Here is a 24,260-nt window from a genome sequence, read left to right as displayed (position 1 = left end):
CACAGCCACCAGAGGGCGTCCATGGACAGAACTCGCCGAAGTACCATTCACGACCACAGGAGGGAGTTCGACAACAGAATTCACAACAGTACCCCCCTCTTGAGGAGGGGTCACCGAACCCTCACCAGAGCCCCCAGGCTGATCAGGATGAGCCAAATGAAAGGCACGAACTAGATCGGCAGCATGAACATCAGAGGCAAAAACCCAGGAATTATCTTCCTGACCATAACCCTTCCACTTGACCAGGTACTGGAGTTTCCGTCTCGAAACACGAGAATCCAAAATCTTCTCCACCACATACTCCAACTCCCCTCGACCAACAACGGGGCAGGAGGATCAACGGAGGGAACCATAGGCGCCACGTATCTCTGCAACAACGACCTATGGAACACATTATGGATGGCAAAAGAAGCTGGAAGGTCCAAACGAAATGACACAGGATTAAGAACTTCAGAAATCTTATATGGCCCAATAAAACGAGGCTTAAACTTAGGAGAGGAAACCTTCATTGGAACATGACGAGATGACAACCAAACCAAATCCCCAACACGAAGTCGGGGACCAACACAGCGCCGGCGGTTAGCGAAACGTTGAGCCTTCTCCTGGGACAATGTCAAATTGTCCACCACATGAGTCCAAATCTGCTGCAACCTGTCCACCACCATATCCACACCAGGACAGTCCGAAGGCTCAACCTGCCCTGAAGAGAAACGAAGATGGAAACCAGAATTACAGAAAAAATGAGAAACTAAAGTAGCCGAGCTGGCCCGATTATTAAGGCGAACTCAGCCAAAGGCAAGAAGGACACCCAATCATCCTGATCAGCAGAAACAAAGCATCTCAGATATGTTTCCAAAGTCTGATTAGTTCGTTCGGTTTGGCCATTAGTCTGAGGATGGAAAGCCGAAGAAAAAGACAAATCAATGCCCATCTAAGCACAAAAGGACCGCCAAAACCTCGAAACAAACTGGGAACCTCTGTCCGAGACGATGTTCTCTGGAATGCCATGCAACGAACCACATGCTGGAAAAACAATGGCACCAAATCAGAGGAGGAAGGCAATTTAGACAAGGGTACCAAATGGACCATCTTAGAGAAGCGATCACAAACCACCCAAATGACCGACATCCTTTGAGAAACAGGGAGATCAGAAATAAAATCCATGGAAATATGCGTCCAGGGCCTCTTTGTGACCGGCAAGGGCAAAAGCAACCCACTGGCACGAGAACAGCAGGGCTTAGCCCGAGCACAAGTCCCACAGGACTGCACAAAAGAACGCACATCCCGTGACAAAGAAGGCCACCAAAAGGATCTAGCCACCAAATCTCTGGTACCAAAGATTCCAGGATGACCAGCCAACACCGAACAATGAACCTCAGAGATAACTCTACTAGTCCATCTATCAGGGACAAACAGTTTCTCCGCTGAACAACGGTCAGGTCTATCAGCATGAAACTTCTGCAGCACGCACCGCAAATCAGGGGAGATGGCAGACAAAATTACCCCCTCTTTAAGAATACCCGCCGGCTCCGGAACACCCGGAGAATCAGGCACAAAACTCCTTGACAGGGCATCAGCCTTCACATTCTTAGATTCCGGAAGGTATGAAACCACAAAATCAAAATGGGAGAAAAAGAGCGACCATCGAGCCTGTCTAGGATTCAACCGTTTGGCAGACTCGAGATAAGTCAAATTCTTGTGATCCGTCAAGACCACCACGCGATGTTTAGCTCCTTCAAGCCAATGTTGCCACTCCTCGAATGCCCACTTCATGGCCAACAACTCTCGATTGCCAACATCATAATTGCGCTCAGCAGGCGAGAATTTTCTAGAAAAGAAGGCACATGGTTTCATCACCGAGCCATCAGAACTTCTTTGGGACAAAACAGCCCCTGCTCCAATCTCAGAAGCATCAACCTCGACCTGAAACGGGAGCGAAACATCTGGCTGGTACAACACAGGGGCAGAAGAAAAACGACACTTCAACTCCTGAAAAGCCTCTACAGCCGCAGAGGACCAATTGACCACATCAGCACCTTTCTTGGTCAAATCAGTCAACGGTTTAGCAATACTAGAAAAATTAGCGATGAAGCGACGGTAAAAATTAGCAAAGCCCAGGAACTTCTGCAGGCTCTTCACAGATGTCGGCTGAGTCCAATCATAAATGGCCTGAACTTTAACAGGGTCCATCTCGATAGTAGAAGGGGAAAAAATGAAACCCAAAAATTAAACCTTCTAAACTCCAAAGAGACACTTTGACCCCTTCACAAACAAGGAATTTGCACGAAGGACCTGGAACACCATTCTGACCTGCTTCACATGAGACTCCCAATCATCCGAAAATACCAAAATGTCATCCAAATATACAATCATGAATCTATCCAGGTACTCTCGGAAGATGTCATGCATAAAGGACTGAAACACAGATGGAGCATTAGAAAGCCCGAATGGCATAACCAGGTACTCAAAATGGCCCTCGGGCGTATTAAATGCTGTTTTCCATTCATCGCCCTGTTTAATTTGCACAAGATTATACGCCCCTCGAAGATCTATCTTGGTGAACCAACTAGCCCCCTTAATCCGAGCAAACAAATCAGACAGCAGCGGCAAAGGATACTGAAATTTGACTGTGATCTTATTAAGAAGGCGGTAATCAATACAAGGTCTCAAAGAGCCATCCTTCTTGGCCACAAAAAAGAACCCTGCTCCCAATGGTGACGACAACGGGCGAATATGACCCTTCTCCAAGGATTCCTTTACATAACTCCGCATAGCGGCGTGCTCTGGCACAGATAAATTAAACAGACGGCCCTTAGGAAACTTACTACCAGGAATCAAATTAATAGCACAATCGCAATCCCTATGAGGAGGTAGGGCACCGGATTTGGGCTCTTCAAATACATCCCGGTAATCTGATAAAAACTCAGGGACTTCAGAAGGAGTGGAAGGCAAAATTGACAACAATGGAACATCACCATGTACCCCCTGACAACCCCAGCCGGACACAGACATAGATTTCCAATCCAACACTGGATTATGGACCTGTAGCCATGGCAATCCCAAAACGACCACATCATGCAGATTATGCAACACCAAAAAGCGAATATCCTCCTGATGTGCAGGGGCCATGCACATGGTCAATTGAGTCCAGTACTGAGGCTTATTCTTGGCCAAAGGCGTAGCATCAATTCCTCTCAAATGAAATAGGATACTGCAAGGGCTCCAAGAAAAAACCACAGCGCCTGGCAAACTCCAAGTCCATCAAATTCAGGGCAGCGCCTGAATCCACAAATGCCATAACAGAATAGGACGACAGAGAGCAAATCAGAGTAACGGACAAAAGAAATTTAGACTGTACCGTACCAATGGTGGCAGACCTAGCGAACCGCTTAGTGCGCTTAGGACAATCGGAGATAGCATGAGTGGATTCACCACAGTAAAAACACAGCCCATTCCGACGTCGGTGCTCTTGCCGTTCAGCTCTGGTCAAAGTCCTATCACACTGCATAGGCTCAGGCCTATGCTCAGAGAATACCGCCAGATGGGGCACAACTTTGCGCTCACGCAAGCGCCGATCGATCTGAATGGCCAAGGACATAGACTCATTCAGACCAGCAGGCGTGGGAAATCCCACCATGACATCCTTAAGGGCTTCAGAAAGACCCTTTCTAAAAATTGCCGCCAGGGCACACTCATTCCACTGAGTAAGCACAGACCACTTTCTAAACTTCTGACAGTACACCTCCGCTTCATCCTGACCCTGACACATAGCCAGCAAGATTTTCTCTGCCTGATCCACTGAATTTGGTTCATCATAAAGCAATCCAAGCGCCAGAAAAAACGCATCAACATCACGCAATGCAGGATCTCCTGGCGCAAGGGAAAATGCCCAGTCTTGAGGGTCACCACGCAACAAAGAAATAATGATTTTTACTTGTTGAACGGGGTCACCAGAGGAGCGGGGTTTCAAAGCTAGAAACAGTTTACAATTATTTTTGAAATTCAAGAACTTAGATCTATCCCCAGAAAATAAATCAGGAATAGGAATTCTAGGCTCTAACATAGGATTCTGAACCACAAAATCTTGAATGTTTTGTACCCTTGCAGTGAGATGATCCGCACAAGAGGACAGACCTTGAATGTCCATATCTACACCTGTGTCCTGAACCACCCAAAGGATTAGGGGAAAAGAAAGACAAAACACAATGCAAAGAAAAAAAAATGGTCTCAGAACTTCTCTTATCCCTCTATTGAGATGCATTAATACTTTGGGCAAGCTGTACTGTTATGGACCTGGTGGTTAGGAGCACCCGGCACGACCTGATAGTTAAACTCACACAGGACAAGCTCTGGGATGTGGGAGCTCTGCTGACCGCAAGCCCTAATCCTATCACAACAACTAGAAATAGCCGTGGAGCGTTTCTGACACTGCCTAGACGCCTCTTCACAGCCTAAGAGCTAGCTAGCCCTAGAGATAGAAAATATAGCCTACCTTGCCTCAGAGAAATTCCCCAAAGGAAAAGGCAGCCCCCCACATATATTGACTGTGAGTAAAGATGAAAGTCACAAACGCAGAAATGAAACAGGTTTCAGCAAAGGGAGGCCAGACTTACTGAACAGACTGTTAGGACTGGCGGAACGCACCAGGAAAGATGATATAGATGCGTTCGCAGTCCGGGGTCCACCGTGCAGGCGAAACCCGCTGCTAGTAAATGACAGACTATATGGCGGTACTTAAAAGTATAAACACGTTGGTTAAACCTCACCCAACGTGAAGAAAGCGATCCTGTTAAGTCACAGGACTGCGGTACCGCACATAGAGCGCGAGCAAGTAGTCAGCGAACTTAACCCCAAAAGGGATCGAAGTCCGATTAGACCCTTGCTGGCACAACACCGCAACTGGGTGTGAAAAGAACCTTATTAGTAATATATGAGCACAAGAGTGCGTGCGATGCCGCACTGACGGACGCCACTAACCACCCAGGCTTGGGTATGGAAAGCGCAAGGCAAGCGCACGGCGCCGTACTGGCAGGCACAGCTAAAGGACGCTCTGATGTGTGTAACATACAGATGGATAGTCGGGCGCTAGAGAGCTACCATCATCCGCGAGCAATCAACAACTCTAGGGAGGGATATTTAGGAGCTTTCATCCATTGACATACATCCATCTACACACACACATAATAATTGTACACTAGAGCATGGCCGTGCGGTCATGCGCAGTTTATATAGTTGCAGGACAGGAAGTGGCAACAGAAACTTTGCCCTTCCAAGACCTGCCAAGAGGACCAATGGAATGCGCTGCAGAGCCTGAGCACATGACCCTCGATCTCCAACGGGAGATCTTGTCCTGGGCATGCTCCCAGAGAAGTCCGCTCGCTGCTGACCAGCACTGACTTTAATGGCAGGAGCTGAAGAAGCAGCAGTGACTCTCTGTACAGAGCGAGACCGAGCAAGACGCTGGAACTGACGTCCCTGCTGAGCAGACTCCACTGCGGCTGGATAGGAATGGGAGACCGCAGCGGAGACGGCCCGAGATTCCCCCTGTGCAGAAGTGGGAACTCGAGACCTAACACAGACAGAGGGTATCTTTGCGGTCAGCACAAAAACTACAAAAGACCACGCAGAGTGTGCAAAAAGACCTCCGCACCGACTCACGGTGCGGAGGTGCCACTCTGCATCCCAGAGCTTCCAGCTAGCAAGACAAAATCATGATAACCAGCTGGACAAGGAAACAATGAACAAATAATAACTATCAGGAACTTAGCTTCTGCTGGAGAAGACAGGTAACCAGAAAGATCCAAGAGCGAACTGAACCAATGCAGGAACATTGACAGCTGGCATGGAGTAACAATCTGAGTGGAGTTAAATAGAGCAGCCAACCAAAGGATAAACCACGTCACCTGTGTAAGGAACCTCAGAAGCAGCAGCTTCACTCACAGCCACCAGAGGGAGTCCATGGACAGAACTCGCCGAAGTACCATTCACGACCACAGGAGGGAGGTCGACAACAGAATTCACAACAGCCATGTATACTTTGGTGACATATACATACCAGGATATGGGATCCTGTGTTATGAACAGGTGATTCAGAACCACAATGGACCTTGAAGTTCAGAGCACACAAAGTGACCTGACAATTACCAAAAACATAGGACGAGCTCTGAGACGTGGGAACTCTGCTGATCGCAATCCCTAATCCTATCCAACAACACTAAAGGTAGCCGTGGAGCGCTCCTGACCAGTCCTATGTGCCTCGAGCACAGCCTGAGAAACTAGCTAGCCCTAAGAAACAAAAATAAGCCTACCTTGCCTCAGAGAAATAACCCCAAAGGAAAAGGCAGCCCCCCACAAATAATGACTGGGAGTTGAGATGAAAATACAAACGCAGAGATAAAATAGACTTAGCAAAGTGAGGCCCAACCTACTGAACAGACCGAAGATAGGAAAGATTGGTTTGCGGTCAACACAAAACCCTACAAACAACCACGCAGAGGGGGCAAAAAGACCCTCCGCACCGACTAACGGTACGGAGGTGCTCCCTCTGCGTCCCAGAGCTTCCAGCAAGCAAGAAAAACCAATATAGCAAGCTGGACAGAAAAAATAGCAAACAAAAATAACACAAGGAGGGCGTTAAACTAGAAGAAGAGGGGACGGGAAGAAAAACATTAGACTCGAACAAAGACAACCCAGGAAAACATACTCAGAAGGGAGGTAAGAACATTTCTAAAACAATCCACAGTGAGGAGATTGGAACAAAAAAAAAATCCTCTAAACTGCATGCTCGCAAACGCCAGAAGCCTGACAAACAAGATGGAAGAACTAGAAGCAGAAATATCTACAGGTAACTTTGACATAGTGGGAATAACCGAGACATGGTTAGATGAAAGCTATGACTGGGCAGTTAACTTACAGGGTTACAGTCTGTTTAGAAAGGATCGTAAAAATCGGAGAGGAGGAGGGGTTTGTCTCTATGTAAAGTCTTGTCTAAAGTCCACTTTAAGGGAGGATATTAGCGAAGGGAATGAGGATGTCGAGTCCATATGGGTTGAAATCCATGGAGGGAAAAATGGTAACAAAATTCTCATTGGGGTCTGTTACAAACCCCCAAATATAACAGAAAGCATGGAAAGTCTACTTCTAAAGCAGATAGATGAAGCTGCAACCCATAATGAGGTCCTGGTTATGGGGGACTTTAACTACCCGGATATTAACTGGGAAACAGAAACCTGTGAAACCCATAAAGGCAACAGGTTTCTGCTAATAACCAAGAAAAATTATCTTTCACAATTGGTGCAGAATCCAACCAGAGGAGCAGCACTTTTAGACCTAATACTATCTAATAGACCTGACAGAATAACAAATCTGCAGGTGGTTGGGCATTTAGGAAATAGCGACCACAATATTGTGCAGTTTCACCTGTCTTTCACTAGGGGGACTTGTCAGGGAGTCACAAAAACATTGAACTTTAGGAAGGCAAAGTTTGAACAGCTTAGAGATGCCCTTAATCTGGTAGACTGGGACAATATCCTCAGAAATGAGAATACAGATAATAAATGGGAAATGTTTAAGAACATCCTAAATAGGCAGTGTAAGCGGTTTATACCTTGTGGGAATAAAAGGACTAGAAATAGGAAAAACCCAATGTGGCTAAACGAAGAAGTAAGACAGGCAATTAACAGTAAAAAGAAAGCATTTGCACTACTAAAGCAGGATGGCACCATTGAAGCTCTAAAAAACTATAGGGAGAAAAATACTTTATCTAAAAAACTAATTAAAGCTGCCAAAAAGGAAACAGAGAAGCACATTGCTAAGGAGAGTAAAACTAATCCCAAACTGTTCTTCAACTATATCAATAGTAAAAGAATAAAAACTGAAAATGTAGGCCCATTAAAAAATAGTGAGGAAAGAATGGTTGTAGATGACGAGGAAAAAGCTAACATATTAAACACCTTCTTCTCCACGGTATTCATGGTGGAAAATGAAATGCTAGGTGAAATCCCAAGAAACAATGAAAACCCTATATTAAGGGTCACCAATCTAACCCAAGAAGAGGTGCGAAACCGGCTAAATAAGATTAAAATAGATAAATCTCCGGGTCCGGATGGCATACACCCACGAGTACTAAGAGAACTAAGTAATGTAATAGATAAACCATTATTTCTTATTTTTAGGGACTCTATAGCGACAGGGTCTGTTCCGCAGGACTGGCGCATAGCAAATGTGGTGCCAATATTCAAAAAGGGCTCTAAAAGTGAACCTGGAAATTATAGGCCAGTAAGTCTAACCTCTATTGTTGGTAAAATATTTGAAGGGTTTCTGAGGGATGTTATTCTGGATTATCTCAATGAGAATAACTGTTTAACTCCATATCAGCATGGGTTTATGAGAAATCGCTCCTGTCAAACCAATCTAATCAGTTTTTATGAAGAGGTAAGCTATAGACTGGACCACGGTGAGTCATTGGACGTGGTATATCTCGATTTTTCCAAAGCGTTTGATACCGTGCCGCACAAGAGGTTGGTACACAAAATGAGAATGCTTGGTCTGGGGGAAAATGTGTGTAAATGGGTTAGTAACTGGCTTAGTGATAGAAAGCAGAGGGTGGTTATAAATGGTATAGTCTCTAACTGGGTCGCTGTGACCAGTGGGGTACCGCAGGGGTCAGTATTGGGACCTGTTCTCTTCAACATATTCATTAATGATCTGGTAGAAGGCTTACACAGTAAAATATCGATATTTGCAGATGATACAAAACTATGTAAAGCAGTTAATACAAGAGAAGATAGTATTCTGCTACAGATGGATCTGGATAAGTTGGAAACTTGGGCTGAAAGGTGGCAGATGAGGTTTAACAATGATAAATGTAAGGTTATACACATGGGAAGAGGGAATCAATATCACCATTACACACTGAACGGGAAACCACTGGGTAAATCTGACAGGGAGAAGGACTTGGGGATCCTAGTTAATGATAAACTTACCTGGAGCAGCCAGTGCCAGGCAGCAGCTGCCAAGGCAAACAGGATCATGGGGTGCATTAAAAGAGGTCTGGATACACATGATGAGAGCATTATACTGCCTCTGTACAAATCCCTAGTTAGACCGCACATGGAGTACTGTGTCCAGTTTTGGGCACCGGTGCTCAGGAAGGATATAATGGAACTAGAGAGAGTACAAAGGAGGGCAACAAAATTAATAAAGGGGATGGGAGAACTACAATACCCAGATAGATTAGCGAAATTAGGATTATTTAGTCTAGAAAAAAGACGACTGAGGGGCGATCTAATAACCATGTATAAGTATATAAGGGGACAATACAAATATCTCGCTGAGGATCTGTTTATACCAAGGAAGGTGACGGGCACAAGGGGGCATTCTTTGCGTCTGGAGGAGAGAAGGTTTTTCCACCAACATAGAAGAGGATTCTTTACTGTTAGGGCAGTGAGAATCTGGAATTGCTTGCCTGAGGAGGTGGTGATGGCGAACTCAGTCGAGGGGTTCAAGAGAGGCCTGGATGTCTTCCTGGAGCAGAACAATATTGTATCATACAATTATTAGGTTCTGTAGAAGGACGTAGATCTGGGGATTTATTATGATGGAATATAGGCTGAACTGGATGGACAAATGTCTTTTTTCGGCCTTACTAACTATGTTACTATGTTACAAGCAAAACTTAGCTTATGCAGGATAGACAGGCCACAGGAACGATCCAGGAGAAAGCAAGACCAATACTAGAACATTGACTGGAGGCCAGGATCAAAGCACTAGGTGGAGTTAAATAGAGCAGCACCTAACAACTTAACCTCATCACCTGAGGAAGGAAACTCAGAAGCCGCAGTACCACTCTCATCCACCAAAGGAAGCTCATAGACAGAACCAGCCGAAGTACCACTCACGACCACAGGAGGGAGCTTGGCCACAGAATTCACAACAATCCTGTACCCTTATAACAGTGTCAGCAGCAGATTCCCCCATAATAGTGCGTCCTGACCACATTTTTTGCTCCAATTTTTTTTCTATTTTCCCCCTCCAAAACCTAGGTGCGTGATCCTGTACCCTTATAACAGTGTCAGCAGCAGATTCCCACATAATAATGCGTCCTGACCACATTTTTTGCTTCAATTTTTTTTCTATTTTCCTCCTCCAAAACCTAGGTGCGTCTTATGGTCCAGTGCATCTCATAATCCGAAAAATATGGTATTTAGTGTGCCAATATGTTTGGAACATGACAAATTTCTTCAAAAACTTTTAGAAAGTAAACCTGGTATAAATGACCCCCTTTTCCCTATCCTGGTATGCATGGCCCTCATCCCCATCCTGGTATACATGGTATACATTGCCACCATCCTCATCCTGGTATACATGACCCCACCATCCTCATCTTGCTATACATGAACCCTCATCCTCATCCTGTTATGCGATGCATGGCCTCCCCCATTTCCATCCTGGTATTTATGGCCCCCATCACACTGCACATATAGAAGCATAAACCATTCTACTTACCTTTTCTCTGCTCCCTCGCAACGTGTTATGTTGTCAGCAGCTGATATCAGCTTGTAAGCAGCACATGGCAGTGACTTCATGCGCTGGTTACTCATTGAGGTCACCTGTCAGAACACTCGCTACTCCCCACGCCATGGACTATGGGCATGTAGAGCAGTCAATATTCATCTTCTTTAATAGCAGGCACACTGCTAGTTGCAGCCGCTGGCTTCCTGCAATGGTTAACTGATCACAAGTGCCCACTATTAAAGAGAATGAATATTCACTGCTCTTCACTCCCATGGGCATTGGGAGCAGTGAATATTCATTCTCTTTAATAGCAGGCACACCTGATCACTCAGCAGCAGCAGGAAGCTGGTGACTGTGGCTATCAATGTTCTTGCTATTAAGGAGAAATTGATATTCATTCCTCCACACGTCCATAATCCCTCCAACCTCTCAGCGCAGGCTTCAGGTCATGGAGGTGGGAGGGACTATGGGTGTGGAGAGCAGTGAATATTAATTTTCTTTACCAGTGGGCACAGGTGTTAGCCGCAGCAGCTGGCTCCTGACTCCTGTGATCTACTTGTCTGCCGCTGCCTCTCCCCACTCCCTGTCCACAGCAAGTATATCCGGACGTACTCCCCCTTTTTCTACAAAATGTTGGGGTAAAAAGTGTGTTTCATAGTTAGAAAAGTGCGGTACATCTCTGTGGATGAAGGCTGGCTCAAATCTTTTAGTCTCTTGATCTAATTCCAGACAGACTCGAGGATGTTGAGATGTATACCCCTCCTCACATGTAAAGTGCCATGGAATTAATGCCATAATAATAATAATAATAATAATAATAATAATAATAATAATAAAGACTCTGTAAAAGCTGTTGCATCACTTCCAGGATGCCTTGTTCTTTTTAACTCTGAAGATAGTTTTAATAATGTCTGCATGTTTGGGGTCATTGTTCTGCTGAAGAATACATATGGAGTCAATAGGATGCCACTCTGATGGTACTGCATGATGGGTAAGTACCTACCTGTTTTTCTCAGTATTGAGGACACCATTAATCTTGAAAAAAGCCTTAACTCCATTTTCTGAAATGTGAAATGCAGTTCCAAGATTGCAATGACCCTCCACCATGCTTCACTGTTGCCTGCAAACATTCATTATTACATTGCTCAACAAACTGCCTCCTGTTACTGCTAAATATTTCAAATTTTTACAAAATACAGGGAACCTGCTGCCATTTTTGTTCACATCAGTTCTTATGTTTTTGTGCACCGTGGAGTCATCAGGCATTGTTTCCATATTGAATTTTCCTCATTTCCATGTCCAGCAAGCAGAGTTTAGTTAGATTATTGTGTTGGAGACCTATAAAGAATTGTACTTTGCCCAATATCTTTGACTTGGTTTCATGCCTAATCAGCCTCAAGTGCAAACCTGAACCAAGTTAAGGTTATCATGTACAATACTTACAAATACTTATATGTTGCTTGATATTCCTGACTGAGATGCATGCCTAGTAAGCAGCATCTACTATGCAAAGCGGAGTGAAAAAATCCAGAACAGAACAAAGCACTCTGTTTTGTGAGTAAATCACTCCATCTCTTGCCATATGGCGACTCCATACGTCACTGTATCTCCTTAAAATTTCAAATGATGGAGCATGCCAATGTCCTTGTCCAATTAATCTTAAATATAGGGACAAACAGTTACCCTGTCTACCCACAGGTATGCTGCTGTCCATCTACTCTGCCTTTCCTGCAATGTGTGTTTATGTGAACTGCATATAATTCCCACCTGGTATGCTGCTGTCCATCTACTCTGCCTTTCCTGCAATGTGTGTTTATGTGAACTGCATATAATTCCCACCTGGTATGCTTTGCTTACCCATTGTTTTCTATCCATTCGTATTTCACTTCCCTTGCTTCTTGCTTGCATACCTGAGTGGCCATCTACCCCACCCCCTCTTTATGACCTGGCTTAACTGTGAACATGTGCTCTAGACACACACGCCCACATCCTCCCTCTCAGCTGTGAGCCCTTAGGTGCCCATAAATTCATAGCCATGAGTCTGACCAGACGTGTCTGACCATCTTAGAAATTGCATTTTTAAATTGCAGTTTTTTAATTGCTATGAATTAGACTAGAATTGGACTGGAATTGACTGGAAGATAAAGGAATAGAAAACCACCATAATGTTTCGGTTTCTTTTCACATTCACCCCCATACTACTCTATTTCTTCCTATCTCCTGTAGTCCCTCCACCCAGTAAAGAACTAGTCATTTCTCCCTCCATCCTCCCCAGTCATCTCACCTCCTCCACAGAACTATTCCTCCACATACAATCCTTTCTCGCCAGGCACACACGGCCACATCACGACCTATCCAGCTCACACCTTCTAACGCTCTGTCTGCTGCTCCTCATTGCTGGCGACATATCCCCAAATCCTGGCCCTCCTCATCACATCCCCACATTCATTTCTAATCCCCTGCCACGATCCTCTACACGTCCTCGCAACCACAGTAACCTCATACCCATTCATCCTGCCCCCACTCCCCCAATTTCCCTATCTGGAGCACTATGGAACGCACGCTCTGTCTGCAATAAACTTCCATTTATCCATGACCTCTTTATCAATAACAAACTCTCCTTCCTCGGCATCACTGAAACCTGGCTCACCCCTTCTGACACAGCCTCCCCTGCGGCACTCTCTTACGGTGGCTTCCACCTTTCTCACACACCCCGCCCCAGCAGCAAGCATGGCGGAGGAGTTGGTTTTCTCCTGTCAGATAACTGCTTCTTCACCCCAATCCCACTGCCACCCTCTGTTACCCTCCCTTCCTTTGAGGTGCACTCTGTGCGCATCTACTCCCCCTCCAACCTCCAACTGGCTGTCATCTACCGTCCCCCAGGGCCAGCCACCACCTTCTTCGACCACTTCACCACCTGGCTACTCCACTTCCTCGCCGCTGACATCCCCACTATCATCATGGGCGACTTCAACATCCCCATTGACACTTCCCTCTCAGCTGCCACTAAACTTCTATCTCTCACTTCCTCCTTTGGCCTCACTCAATGGTCTTCTACAGCCACCCACAAAGATGGTCACACACTGGACCTCATTCTCTCCCGCCTCTGCTCCCTATCTAACCTCTCAAACTCACCTCTTCCTCTTTCTGACCACAACCTACTTACATTCTCTTCCCTTTCCACTCCTTGTCTACAACCCCCACCCCACAAACTCTCACACCCTCGCAGAAATCTTAAACACCTTGATCTTCACTCACTCTCTGAATCCCTCCTCCCTCTCACAGACATAAGCTCCCTACACAATGCGGATGATGCTGCCGCTCTATATAACACCACAATAGCTGCAGCTTTGGAATCTCTTGCCCCTCTCACACATACCAAAGCTCGCAAAATCAACAGACAACCCTGGCACACCAGCATGACAAAAGAACTGAGGCGAGCTTCCAGAGCTGCTGAGCGCAGATGGAAAAGATCCCACTCCATCGAGCACTTCATCGCATTCAAACAGTCCCTCACTGCTTTCAAAACCATGCTCGCCACAGCAAAACAAACCTACTTCTCATCTCTCATATCCTCCCTGTCTCACAACCCCAAACAGTTATTCAACACCTTCAACTCTCTCCTCCGTCCCCCAGCACCTCCTCCCTCCCCACTCATCTCAGCTGAAGACTTCGCCTCATTTTTCAAGCAGAAAATTGAGAACATCAGAGACAATTTTAGTAAACAACCCCCAGAACCCTTCCTCCCAACTACCCAGCCCTCCACCTCCAAAACCAACTTCTCCACCATTACAGAAGACGGACTCTCCACTCTACTCTCAAGATCGCATCTCACCACCTGTGCACTTGACCCACTCCCATCCCACTTCATCCCAAACCTCACCACAGTCTTCATCCCAACCCTAACCCATCTCTTTAACCTATCACTAACAACTGGCATTTTCCCCTCAAGCTTTAAACATGCCACAATCACACCTATCCTCAAAAAGCCCTCTCTTGACCCATCCTCTGTATCTAGCTATCGCCCTATATCACTTCTCCCCTTTGCCTCAAAACTACTGGAACAACATGTCCATATTGAACTGTCCTCCCATCTATCTTCCTGCTCCTTCTTCGACCGCTTTCAATCAGGCTTCCGGTCACACCACTCCACTGAAACTGCCCTAACTAAGGTCACCAATGACCTATTAACCGCCAAGAGCAAGCGACACTACTCTGTCCTCCTCCTCCTGGACCTGTCCTCTGCCTTTGACACAGTGGACCATTCCCTGCTGCTGCAGACCCTCTCATCCCTTGGCATCACAGAATTGGCCCTATCCTGGATCTCATCATACCTAACTGACCGTACATTCAGCGTCTCCCACTCACACACCACCTCCTCACCTCGCCCCCTATCTGTCGGAGTCCCGCAAGGTTCAGTTCTAGGACCCCTGCTCTTCTCCATCTACACCTTTGGCCTGGGACAGCTCATAGAATCCCACGGCTTTCAGTATCATCTCTATGCTGACGACACACAGATCTACATCTCTGGACCAGATATCACCTCCCTACTAACCAGAATCCCTCAATGTCTGTCCGCTATTTCATCCTTCTTCTCCACTAGATTTCTAAAACTTAACATGGACAAAACAGAATTCATCATCTTTCCCCCATCTCACGCGATCTCCCCAACGAACCTATCCATTACAGTAAACGGCTGCCCACTCTCCCCAGTCCCACAAGCTCGCTGTCTCGGGGTAATCCTTGACACTGATCTCTCCTTTAAACCACATATCCAAACCCTTTCCACTTCCTGCCGCCTCCAACTCAAAAATATTTCACGGATCCGCACATTCCTAAACCAAGAATCTGCAAAAACCCTAGTCCATGCCCTCATCATCTCCCGCCTTGACTACTGTAACCTCCTGCTCTGTGGCCTCCCCTCTAACACTCTTGCACCCCTCCAATCTATTCTAAACTCTGCTGCCCGACTAATCCACCTGTCCCCCCGCTATTCCCCGGCCTCTCCCCTCTGTCAATCCCTGCACTGGCTCCCCATCACCCAGAGACTCCAGTACAAAAGCCTAACCATGACATATAAAGCCATCCACAACCTGTCTCCTCCATACATCTGTGACCTCGTCTCCCGGTACTTTCCTGCACGCAACCTCCGATCCTCACAAGATCTCCTTCTCTACTCCCCTATTATCTCCTCTTCCCACAATCGCATACAAGATTTCTCTCGTGCATCCCCCCTACTCTGGAATGCTCTACCACAACATATCAGACTCTCGCCTACCATCGAAACCTTCAAAAAGAACCTGAAGACCCACCTCTTCCGACAAGCCTACAACCTGCAGTAACCACCGATTGACCAAACCGCTGCACGGCCAGCTCTACCCTCACCTACTGTATCCTCACCCATCCCTTGTAGATTGTGAGCCCTCGCGGGCAGGGTCCTCTCTCCTCCTGTACCAGTTGTGACTTGTATTTTTCAAGATTATTGTACTTGTTTTATTATGTATACCCCTCCTCACATGTAAAGCGCCATGGAATAAATGGCGCTATAATAATAAATAATAATAATACAGCATAGACTAATAGATTTTTATGGGTTTGTATTCTTGCTTTGCACAACTTGCAGCTTTTACAGAGTTGTCGTAAAGTTGCGTGCATAATCCCTAAGGGAATATCAAGCTAGTTACTGAACAGAATGTATATCAGTAAAAGTGTCTGTGACTGTTGAATGTTATCCTATTAAATACATGAGATCCCTGGCAACTATTCATTCCATAGCCTATATCCAAATAATGATATATTTACTATGCATGATATAGAAGCTTCTGTCACTTTAACACATGACTTATACCTATGAGACTTTGATAGGCTGAAATTTCTCTCAAAAATATTTCTTTTTATCCATTTGCACAAAGATAATCACATAATTCCCTGAAGACTATTCAAACCACAAGAATAGAAGGTCATTAACTGTATAATAAATCAGTTTTCCCCGTTGTTTTGGCAAACAAGTGCTACAAAAGTTCATTATTTCTCTCAAGCAGGTGTCAATAATCTGCAGTCCAGGCTTTCTATTTTTCTCATAGATTACATGAATTTTAAATGAGTTCAAAAGCTAATTTTAAAGCAAGGATGCATGTACCTGAAATGAAGTATTTTCCAGTGGTAGATACTTATACCAAATAATTTATGGCAAAATGTACTATCAAAATGTAAGAAATTCATGCTGAATATAAACTTTGATACCATCCTAATATAATGTTTACGTAGTATCCCATAAATTATAGCCACTTTTAAATGGCTACGTATGATAATGCATTTATTTCTTTTGACTTATGCAAAACATTAAAGGTATTAGATACACACAAAACATTAATTAATATAAATGATAATTAAATATTAATAATAATAAAATATTAAATTATGTTAATACTCATCAAATATTAAACTTTCAGATTATACGCATTGCATCTTTAATGACATTTGAATGGGAAATCTTCTCAATTTGCTTTCAACTACACATTAACTAAGTGCAAGAACAGAATAAGAAGGGTGAGGTCAAGAGACTTAATTGGAGCCTCTTAAGCTTTGAATGGAAATCTAGACAAATGTACAAAACTTCAGCTGACAGGACCCTGCATCTCACTAGCAAATATAGGAAAGATGAACAATAAAAACTAGAGATGTGCAGATCCAATAAAATTCAAATTCACCAAACGGTGTGAAATGTACTGCCAAATTCAATTCATAGCTAATTTTCTCTCTATGAATTGAGAGTCTCTGGTTATGCTCCGAGGTCTGACGAGACCCCAGGCCAGTGATCCCAATCTTTCTGACCTTGAGAGCCACATTCAGCTTTGAAAGAGGGTCGCAAGCCACATTTAGGTCTAAGAGAAAGTCGCAAGCCACATACAGCTCCCACACTCTTCACATTAGCGACACATTGCTGGTAGAACGACAGACAAAGCTTTTCCACAGAAATCACACATATATATATAAGGAGGTTGGATCAATAAAACATGGCGTAAATAAATAAAAAAAACACACAGCCAGTGTTACATGCAAACAAATGCTAGTAAGATGCCAAATAATTATGGACATATATAAGGTTCAGTACAATAAGGAAAAATCTGAAAAAAAGTGTACACAAGAACCAATTATAAAAAATACAAAATGTTATTAACAAAGTAAAGACAAAAACCACAGACAATGTTTAAAATAGTGAGAGACCAGAAAAAAGGCACCATACACCCACCACATCACATGTAGAGGTTGTACATACAGATTAATAAAATACTTCATAGCATAATATGAATGGGTAAACAGACAAAAATTCATAGGGTGACTCTCAAAGAGATGTGAAAAAGTCAATAGCCGAAACGTGAGTAGGGGCAGGCACCATCACCCACAGAAGGTAATCTTTGTGTATTTTTTTGGTTCTTTTGCTTCTATAGTCTTTCACGTCTCTTTGAGAGTGACCCTATTTAGAAATTAGGTCTCTTTACCTATTCATATTAAGCTGTGATTTATTGTATGCTATTTATCTGAATGTACAACCTCAACATGTGATGTGGTGGGTGTATGGTGCCATTTTCTGGTTTCACACTATTTTGAACTTTGTGCTTTTTATCTTTACTTGTGTACACTTTTTTTCTGAGAAATCACACACAGGCGGTATACCAAGATCCAGAAGTTCCCACAATACCACCATTCAGTATTCTCACATCAATCACTCCAATCACATTGGTGCATCCAGCTGCAAGCACCTCCTCTAATCATTAGCACTATCTGGTCTTCAGTTTACCATACTAAAATTATCTCCAAACCCCCAAAGCCAGAATGTGCACATTCAGATCTATACTTCTATACAGTCTTACTCTAAAAATTCACCATCTGGAGAACCGCTTTTCATAGTTATTTGCTATACCTGGTGATGATGCACCGAGCTGGCTGGCAGGCAGTCACGAGCCACACATCATGCGTCTGCAAGCCACATGTAACACCCGAGCCACAGGACTCCTGCCCAGAGCATAATAAATGTAAGATGTAGAAAAAATATACTAACATTCATGTAAAAGATATTCTCTCTGGTCACCCTCCCTGCTGCGGGTCTCTATTTACCAGTGATGTGCATTGAAATAGGGTTGAGCGAAACGGATCAGGCAATTTGAAAAATCGCCGACTTTCGGCAAAGTCGGGTTTCGTGAAACCCGACCCGATCCTAGTGTGGGATCGGCCATGAGTTCGGCGATCAGCGCGCCAAAGTCGCGTTTCATATGACGTTTTCAGCGCCATTTTTCATCCAATGAAGGAGGACGCAGAGTGTGGGCAGTGTGATGACATAGGTGTCGGTCCCCACCATCTTAGAGAAGGATATGACAGTGATTGGCTTGCTTTCTGCGGCCTCACAGGGGCTATAAAGGGGCGTGCACGCCGACCCCCATCTTATGTCTGCCGATCTTAGCATAGGGAGAGGTTGCTGCAGCTGCATCAGAAGAAGGGATATAGTTAGGGAGGGAAGATTAAGCCTCGAAACTGCTTGTGCTGTAGCGATTTCCACTGTCCAACACCACCTTTTCTTTGCACGGACAGTGGAGTTTATATTTTTGTGCATCAGCTCTGTAGCTTATTAGGCTGCCTTATAAGGCTCCCTGATAGCTGCATTGCTGTGTGTAAGCCGCTGTGCAAACCAACTGCTTTTTTCAAAGCAAAAATCCTGTTGCTCCTTTCTGCACAGTTATCTTGTTTATTTGTCCACACTTTTGTGTGCATCAGTCCTTTTTATTGCTGCCATACTTGTCCTGAGATCATTGTAGGGAGATTGAAATTGTACTACAGCCCTTGTATTTTTTGATATATCTTCTAGCCACGTTCTGCCACTTACATTGTGCAGTGTAATACACTGGGCCTGAGTTTTGTTGCAGTCTCCCCCCAAAAAAAGGGAGATTTAAATTGGTACTAAGTGGATCTACGTCAGTTCTGTTTGTCGTATATCTTCCAGCCACGTTCTGCCACTTACATTGTGTAGTGTAATATACTGGGCCTGAGTTTTGGTGCAGTCTCCCCCCCCAAAAAAGAAAGATTTAAATTGGCAGTACGTGGATCTACGTCAGTTCTGTTAGTTTGTCTACATCTTCCAGCCACGTTCTGCCACTTACATTGTGTAGTGTAATACACAGGGCCTGAGTTTTGTTGCAGTCTCCCCCCAAAAAAGGGAGATTTAAATTCTCAATTTAAATTGAGGAAGTATGGTGGAAGAGGCCGTGGGCGGTCGTTGCGAGATGGTACTGATGGTGGTAGTGGAGCATCTGGTGGTACTGGGAAAAGCAAAATAGCACCAAAGGCTTGAGGTGTTGAGCCAGCATCATCGTCTGGCTACACAAGGCCCCGAAGGCTCCCTTATCTGGAAGTAGGAAAACAGCTTTTAAAGCCGGAGCAGCAGGAAAAAGTTTTTGCTTTGCTTGCTGACTCAGCCTCTAGCTCTTTCGCCTCCTCTTCCAAAAGTTCAAAATATAAAAGCAGCCAGTCGTCAGTGGATGCTCCTGGTCAGGAACAAGTCGCTTCCTTGTGTCCTTCACCCAAACCAAATGTGAAGGATGCGGCAGGCGACACTACAGTTTACTTCATGGAGCTCTTTACACATACCATGCCTGGGTTAGAGAGGGAAATTGTTAAAAGCCCATTACAAGATGAATCGGACATGGAGTGCACAGATGCACAGCCACAGCTAGATCATTATGCTGTTCCATTGACTCAGATCACTACTTTGCCCTCACAGTGAACTGAACCAGAGTCTGACCCTGATGAGACTATGGTGCCCCGTCCCGAACCCTATAGCACCTTACACGGTGACACAGAGGAAGGTGCACATGAAATTGAAGAGGAGGTGATAGATGACCCAGTTGTTGACCCAGATTGGCAGCCATTGGGGGAAGAGGGTGCCGCTGCCAGTAGCTCAGAAGCGGAGGAGTATGATCCGCAGCAGCCATCTACATCACAACAGCTTTCATCTGGCTTGCCCGTATCTGGCCAAAAACGTTTGTCAAAACCAAAAATAGTTTTAGGACAGCGTGGCCATTCAGCCTAGAACGCTGAATGCATACCTGGGCCTCGCAGGCCTGCCAGGTTACTTGTTTTCTTTTTTCTGTAAAAGTATTTTAGTTAGAATTTTGAAAATCTAGGTAATCCTCAGGTATATAGTTGTTAGTAATTTCCAGTTATTCATATATTTTTATGTTACAGACATTTCAATATAACAACCTTTTTTTGGGACTACCCCATATTCACGCACCTGGGGCCTTTTAGGCCTTAACTAGGTTTACATGTGATACTCAGTCTTTTTGTCTGTATTGTTGCTGGCGAAGAACTTTTATGACTCTGCTATTGCTGGGAAGAGTGTGGATTTTGCATGACAGCACAAAATGAAACATAAGCCAGCTCACCAGTCTTCACCAGTCTTCACCACAGGTGCTCGGAACTCCGCTGCCGACAAGCGTAGTGATCCATAGGAAAGAAAAGAGGGTTGAGTTCCAGCTTCTTAAAATAATTCTTTTATTGATGCCTTTAAAAACATTTGTACACGGTGTACATTCTCCCTTAGGTATGTGCCCATGGACAGCAGAGATACGGCGACGCGTTTCGATCAAACGATCTTTGTCAAAGCCATATTGAGATCTGACTGATCACCTTAGTTATAGGAAACACTATCCAGTCAGATCACATCTACTACTCACATGACCTTTTGACAGGTCCTGCAGTAAAATCAATGCAAAAATACAAACAATACATAAAAATTCATCTCATGATTAACAATAAAGCAGCATTACTTAATTTTGCTTATTTAATCCTGTGGGGAATCGCGTATTTAAATGGAAGATCCAAAATGCTTCTCTAGTTAGGAGTCGTCATCTGGGGTCTCCTCCCCGTGGTAGTGCATTAACATGTTCTATCCCCTGAGCCTGGAAGTACGTGGTACTGCGAGCGTGGTGCATAATAAAATACTTCGCTGCTGCTGATATATTTCTGTTAGTGTTATGATTAGTGTTGAGCGATACCATCTGATACTTGAAAGTATCGGTATCGGATAGTATCGGCCGATACCCGAAAAGTATCGGATCTCGCCGATACCGATATCCGATACCAATACAAGTCAATGGGACACCAAGTATCGGAAGGTATCCTGATGGTTCCCAGGGTCTGAAGGAGAGGAAACTCTCCTTCAGGCCCTGGGATCCATATTAATGTGTAAAATAAAGAATTAAAATAAAAAATATTGATACATTCACCTCTCCGGCGGCCCCTGGACATCACCGCGGGTAACCGGCAGGCTTCTTTGTTTAAAATGAGCGCGTTTAGGACCTGAGGAATGACGTCGCGGCTTCTGATTGGTCGCGTGCCGCCCATGTGACCGCCACGCGACCAATCAGAAGCCGCGACGTCATTCCTCAGGTCCTAAATTCCTAGAATGAGGAATTTAGGACCTGAGGAATGACGTTGCGGCTTCTGATTGGTCGCGTGGCGGTCACATGGGCGGCACGCGACCAATCAGAAGCCGCGACGTCATTCCTCAGGTCCTAAACGCGCTCATTTTAAACAAAGAAGCCTGCCGGTTACCCGCGGTGATGTCCAGGGGCCGCCGGAGAGGTGAATATATCAATATTTTTAATTTTAATTCTTTATTTTACACCTCACTATGGATCCGATACCGATACCTGATTCCACAAAAGTATCGGATCTCGGTATCGGAATTCCGATACCGCAAGTATCGGCCGATACCCGATACTTGCGGTATCGGAATGCTCAACACTAGTTATGATTATTTTTTATGTCATACAAATGTTCTCTTATTCGTGTTTTTAGCTTTCTGGTCGTACAACCTACATATGACATATTACATTTCCTGCAATTTATTTTGTATACGATGTTGGTGGAATTACAATTAATAAATTGTTTTATATCGAATTTTACTGTTCCATCCGCATTATAGAAACTTTTTGAGACATCAGCTTGTTGACACGTCATACAATTGTTTGTTCCACACTTATAAAAACCCACATGCTTTAACCAAGTTTTTTTTACATTTGTTACTTTCAGAGGAGAACATGCTAGGTGCTATTTTGTTGCCGATTGTTGGTGCTCTTCTCGAGACTACATTTATCCCTGTATCCAATATGTTACATAGTTGTTGGTCCTCATACAAAATAGGCAGGTATTTATATATAATATTTCTGATTTTGGTGTATTGTGGGCTATATTGGAAACATATACATGTTTTTTTTTCCTTTTCTAGGTTGCTTTTATTTCCCTTATTAGACATTACCAATTCCTTTCTATTTTTTCTATCCACAATTCCCCTAGCTCAATTTATTGTCCATTGTGGATATTTTCTGTCTTTTGATTTGTTGGCTACTTGTCCAAATTCTCCTATCAAATCTGTTTCTACACTACAGTTTTGTTTGATTCTTGTAAGCTCACCTACTGGAATGGACTTGATAGTGTGTTTGCAATGTCTACTCTGAGCATGCAAGATGGTGTTGCCTATCAGTGGTTTGTGATATGTTTTAGTTATTATACTTTTACCCACCTGTCCAACAAGTTCCAGATCCAAATAAGAGATAATAGTTAGGCTATGCCTATACGTCAATCTGATGTTGTATTCATTGGAATTTAGATAATTGATGAAGTGTGGTATGGCAGACACACAGCCCCCCCATATAATGAGGGTATCATCTATGTATCTGCCATACCACACCACATTCTTCAAGAATGGGTTAACCACTGAAAAAATATACTCCATCTCCCAATAGGCCATTACCAGATTTGCGAGGGAGGGTGAGAACTTAGCGCCCATGGCTACTCCTGCCCTTTGTATGTAGTACTCTTTGTCGAATAGAAAAAAATTATTAGTTAGCAAAACGTATATTACCGACAAGAGGTACTGTATTAGATCCTCTGAGTAATTACTGAATTTGATTGGATGAAATTTTTCAGCTCTAATTGCCAAATCGTGAGGTATGCATGTGTATAACGAAATAATGTCACAGCATAACCATGAATGGTTGGCTTGCCAGGTTCTGTCACAAAAAATTTGTAAGACTTCTTTAGAGTCTTTGATGTACCCTGGGGTTCGTTTTACTAAGGGCTGGAGTAAAGAATCCACCCACTGACACAACCTTTCGTTACATGATCCAACTCCCGACACTATGGGTCGCATTGGAGGAATGCCATCCTTCTTATGAATTTTGGGTACTCCATATATAATCGGGAGAATAGGATTTTCAACTGAAAGATATTCTATTTGTTTTTTGGTTAAAACCCCCAAGCTTTGTCCTTCTTGTATGATAAGATCCCTTTTCTTTATAATTTCTTGAGAAGCATTTTGTTTTAATTTTCCCTAGGTCTTCTGATCTGACAATAGTTCTAACATTTTTTCCTGATAATCTACTGTGTTTAATACCACTACAACCCCTTCTTTAGATGACATTTTAATTGTTAGATCTGACATACCTCTGAGTTCATTTATTGCCTTTTGTTGTTGTATAGACAGATTTTTATGACTTTTGTGTTTTTTTAATTTTACATCATTATAGAGCTGTCTCAACTCCCTTTCCACATTTTCTTGGAAGCGATCCATACAATCTATCCTAGAGTGAAGGGCATAGGAATAAGGGTTCTTAGTGGTAAAACTCTGAGATATATTAGTCTTTTCATGTTCTAACACCGGATCAGAGGCTAGATCTTGCAACGCA

The sequence above is a fragment of the Ranitomeya imitator genome, chromosome 2 (genome assembly GCF_032444005.1).
Source record: "Ranitomeya imitator isolate aRanImi1 chromosome 2, aRanImi1.pri, whole genome shotgun sequence".
Taxonomy (NCBI): Eukaryota; Metazoa; Chordata; class Amphibia; order Anura; family Dendrobatidae; genus Ranitomeya; species Ranitomeya imitator.
This window is presented reverse-complemented; position numbering follows the sequence as displayed.